The 4,976-nt window shown below is 51.7% G+C and overlaps 1 long non-coding RNA gene across 1 annotated transcript; it reads right to left on the bottom strand.

Moving 5' to 3' along the window:
- Positions 1-578: 578 nt before the first annotated feature.
- Positions 579-4,548, bottom strand: LOC143648778 (uncharacterized). Its single transcript, XR_013158758.1, has 2 exons — positions 3,423-4,548; positions 579-2,469 (listed from the first exon to the last, which is right to left on the bottom strand). It is a non-coding gene; the product is annotated as an uncharacterized LOC143648778 (long non-coding RNA).
- Positions 4,549-4,976: the final 428 nt, after the last annotated feature.

The raw sequence follows: 4,976 nt of genomic DNA, 5'->3' as shown, positions 1-4,976 counted from the left end.
TGGCTCGCTGTGACCCGGGCACCTGCCTCTGCCATGGCCACCGCCCCCGGGCCACTATGGGAAAAGCCGCAGAAAATACAGAAAAGACCACGGAATCGGGTTCTGGGCGGGAGCCCATGCCGGGCAAGCGCCCTCTGTTAGGAGGCGGGTACCAAGGTGGTCACGCACCCTTTTTAAGGTGAGCACAAGACCAGCACGGGTAGGAACTTGCCCGAGGTCACACAGCAGGAAGAGGATGGAGAAACTGGGCAAAGCAGGGCAGTGTGGCCCTGGATGCTGGACCTTAAACGCCTCCCTGCCCCTGGGATCAAGCTTTAAAAGGAAGCGGAAGTTGTGGCGTCCTGTATCCTGAAAATTCCTTGGTCCCAACTTTTCTGCCCCCGAGAGAATCATGAGGAGGGCTGGGCACTCCCGCCGGGGCCTGAGACTTCCCAGCATTCTCTGTAGCTTCTTGACCCACATATTTTCGATAAAAATAATTCAGAATGTTGACTAATATTAGACAAACCATCAAGTTATTTTGATCAGTAAGCATATTTCCTTTTCTTTCCTTCCTTTACTGTCCTCTTTTTATTCCATAATTTTTAAACTTTTTATTAAGAAAAGGAACCCCATGTACAGATCACCAAACCTCTCCCCAATGTTATAGATCGTCCTGGGGAGTGTTTTAAATAAAGTCCCACACATCATGTTGTAACGACGGGAATCTGCACCTCTAGCAGATAACAACTCTGTTTTTAAAAAGATAACCACAATATCATTATCACACATGGGAAAATAAACCAATTAATTCCTAAACATTAGTTCTGTTAAGCTCTCTCTGATTGCTTCCAAATGGCCTTTTGCAGTTGTTTATGTGAGTTAGAAACCAAACAAGTTTCCCACACTCTGGTGAAGTGCCTCTTGTGAGCTCACTGTCCCCGTCCCTCCTTCCATTTTCCTGGCGTCTGCTGACAAACCGGGTGTCTGTCCCGTGTGAGGCCCCCCATGTGGGTTTGGCCATGCTTCCCCCTGGTGTCATGAGCCAGTGCCTCCGTCTCCTGCACCTCCTGAGAACTGGGGTTCAGTCGCAATGCCTAATTGGACATGAAGCCGAGAGGAATGGGGCTGCCTGCTCATCTTGCTGGGAGAAGCCATGCCTCTTGTTTGGGACGGTCACTTCTCTCCATGGGTCAGGTGGATGGAACCCCGCCAACTGTCCACTCAGTGGGTTCGGCACCACCTGGGGCCATGGCCGCAGTCCAGGACTTCATGACGCACTGTGAAAAGGTGGTTTTCTCATTTCATCATTCCTTCTGCATTGCTCGGCCAGAAATTCCCTATAAGGCAAAGTGTTCTCCTGTTTACTGTTCAGCTCTGCAAAAGATAGCCATGTAGGAAAACAGGCAACTGCTGGATTCTTTCTCTTTCTCTTCCAGTTTGTAAACTAATGGCCTGCCACCCTAACAGCTTCTAAAGGGGACCAATGCACTTCTAAGTGCTTTCATGAGCTCCTGGGGTTTGAAGACATTTGATGTTCCGCCACCTTCTGCCGCTTGTCGACTCTCAAATGGCCCTGGCTTTGGCTGGCGCGAGCGTTCCAGGGGGGCTGCTGTGCCCTTCTAATGCGCCAGGAGGTGTGGGGGCCTCTGGGTGGCAGCTCTACGAGGGTCCAGGGCCCCCCACTTCCTTGGCTTGTCCCCCGGGGCAACCGCATGAGGCACCACACTCGGACGCAGGCTGTTCCGGAATCCCAGCTTTGGGGCCATCTCAGGAGACAGAGCAGGAAAATGCTTTCATGAAACAGCAAAACACGTCAAGTTCATGAGTTTATACTAGTATCATCTGGTCAAATTTAGAGCTTTCCTAACATTTTTTATTTTATATTTGTATCTCCTTTTCTCCTACCCTGAAAATCTTGGTTTCAAATGCCATAAACACACATTTTTTGCTGATCCTTTTTTTAATTTTTCTGAAACTGGCTATATGGTGGTTCAAAATAAAAAGGCAAGCACTATAACCGACAGCCTGGCGCGGCTTGGGGCTGCTGCCCTTTTACCCGGACCTCTCAGCCAGGGACGAGTGGCAAAGGCCAAGTTTAGAATTCACTAAATTCTAAATAATAAACCCCAGAAAGAAATCATTCTCTCTGGGGTTAGACCACTGATTTGATAGAAAATTAGATTCATTGATTTCATTTTATTTCAGATTTTTAGGGGCTGCTTTGTGTTTGCTTTGTTCACTCTGATTTTGTAACTGAATTATGTATTTCCTTAATTCCGGGGGGAGACGATAAACTCAGGCTGGCTTGGCAGCTCTCTGGCCACCAGGGCCCTGGGCACGCGGGGCCGCGGGGAATGGCTGAAATTTCCCTGGAACAGACCTGGGGACGCTGCCTCTTCTCCACCCTATGCCCTCAAGCCAGTTGGCCACGTTGCTGGATCGGTTCCCTCTTCTTCCTCTCTGTAGCCAGTTCACAGGACCTGGGCCCTGCGCAGTCAGAAACGCCCCCGATCAAGATGGAGGAAGCTCCAGCGTGCAAGGGCGAGGCCAGAACCGCCAAGGGCTCGCTATGGGCTCTGGGCTGCCTGGGTGGCGCCCCGTGTTCCCGTGTGAGCCGTGCACGAACGAGAGCACCCCCCTGAGCTCGTGTCCCCCCTGCCCCCCGGCAGCTGGCCAAACCAGTGGTCAGCCGCGGGAGCCTTCGTTTGCTCTGCTGAGTTCCAATCTGCCTCTGAGTTCAGACTCCTCCCACTTGGCCAAGGGAGGCCACCAAGCTTGACCTCCCTTAAGCCAGGAGTAGGCACCATAAACCAACATCGGACACCCCCTTGATGGGCAGGTGGGGTGGGCGGGCAGGTGGAGCAGGTGGAGCTGATGGGCAGGTGAAGCAGGTGGGCAGGTAGAGTGGACGAGCAGGTGGGGCTAGTGGGCAGGTGGAGTGGATGGGCAGGTGGGGCCAATGGGCATTTACGGGGGACAAGGTTTAGGTCCTTGGTCAGGTGGGAGTCACCAGAGTCGGTAGCAGAGGCACTCGGCCAACCCCTTGGGCATCTCGTCCCGTAGGTGTTGGGAAACCTCTGCTGTGGAGGGCTTGAGCTCAGAGGGACCCAGAGGCTGCCCTGCTGACTCCAGCGGGGGCGAGACACTCGGTCAGGAGCAAACCACCAAGCCGGCCGCCTTTGTCCCCTCCCTGGCCCCTGCCTCTGCCAGGGCGTGGAGCAGTCTGACCCCTCTCGGCCCCCCAGAGGCACCCTGATGGCCCGTTCCAGACGGAGCCGCAGGGGAAGGCGGGGCTGGCTGTGCACTGCACTGGGGAAGCAGGCTGCTCCTTCACGCCCCCGACTGCACCTGGCCCAGCCAGGCCTGAACAGGTCCTCAGGGAACCTCATCACTTAATTTTTCTCTCTAAAAAGAGGACAATGAGTTTGCGTCCATGTTACCTAGAGCTGTCACTTTTCGTAGCTGTGTGCTGCTCCGTCTGCGTCTGCTGGCACTCAGGACCATCGGCACTAGCCTTCCCTCTGCTGGGCTGAGAACTTCGTCCACGCGCCTGGCAGCATCCCCAACCAGAAAGCACGCGGTGCCTGCTTCCTCGCTTTCTGTCTCATTTGCTGGGTTTGTTCTGCTCTTTCCCTCCCCCAAATGAAGCTTTGTAAAGACAGGGACTTTTCCCCTTTGCATTTCCATGTAGCCTCCGGAACACGGCGTGGCAGCCCCAGCCCTGCTGCCAGCACCACAGGCACAGCTCTGCTGGGATTTTAGTGGGCCATGTTGAATCTGTACATCACCTTTTATACCTTTTAATCCTTGAACACGTCATGTCCCTCCATTTATTTAGCTCTTCTTTAATCTGCCTTAAGTTTTGTTGCTTTCAGAGTCTTTTGTTAGATTTATTACTAAGTATTCAATGCATATTTACTTCTTTCAGTAAGTCTTACAGGTTTTATGGGTAGAAATCTCATTTTTTATTAGATCTCTTTCAAGTTATTTGATGTTTTTTGATGCTATTAAAATGGTATCATTTAAAAAATTTCATCTTCTAATGGTTCATTGCAGGTATCCATAAATACAATTGATTTTTGTGTATTTATCTTGCATCCAGTATCCTTGCTGAATTCTCTTTTGAAAAATAGCAGATTTATTGAGATATCATTGATATACCATACAATTCATCTATTTAAACTGTGCAATTCAGAGTTGCCGTCATCATGATTCACTTTAGAACATTTTCATCACCTCCCCAAAGAAATGCAACAAACCATAATTCACTTTTAGTCCTAAGCACTTATCTGGAGATTCTTTTGGATCTTCTGGACACATGATCAAATCCCTGCTGTGCCGATGGTTATTGTGAAGCCTGAAGAAATGACACTAGGAAAGGTTTAGTAAAAGAGTATGCAGGCTGGCGATGAAAAGCAAATTGAGTTAAACAAGACGGGGCCCCAATGGACACACAGTTTGGCGAGTCGCCTGGGCGCAGGGCAGCGTCATCTAGGAAGGCTGACTGCAGCGCCAGGTCTGATGTGACCATAGGCCTCAGGTGGGACCAAATCAGAGCCCGAGACTCAGGCATCTGGGGGGGCTTTGGAATTCCAGCACCTGCGCCTCACAAAGGGGTTCTGAAGGCATCTCCTTCCCCTCCCCAAAGAACTGTTCCCCCCGCCACTGGACGAGCTGGCTGCAGCGGCCCCCACCCCCACCCGGGCAGTAATGCTCAGGGGGTACAGCCAGGCTCTAGCATGTGGGACAAGACTGACCCCCTCTCCGCAGGCCCTGGGCCGGCCGGGGCAGGTGAGGCCAAGAGCCCCTGCAGGGGCAGGGCAGCCTCCAAGCCCCCGGCCTTGAGCAGGAAGGAAGGAGGGTTCCTTCTTGCCTTTGAGGTGGGTTGGGAGCAAAGGAGTCTGTTTAAGAAAATCTCTGCTAAGAGAACGTTTTAAAGTGCATCAGAAAAGAAATAATGCCAATCACAGACGGGGTTTCATTTAGACAAGTTC

Source organism: Tamandua tetradactyla, chromosome 10, assembly GCF_023851605.1.
Source record: "Tamandua tetradactyla isolate mTamTet1 chromosome 10, mTamTet1.pri, whole genome shotgun sequence".
NCBI lineage: Eukaryota > Metazoa > Chordata > Mammalia > Pilosa > Myrmecophagidae > Tamandua > Tamandua tetradactyla.
This window is presented reverse-complemented; position numbering and strand designations above follow the sequence as displayed.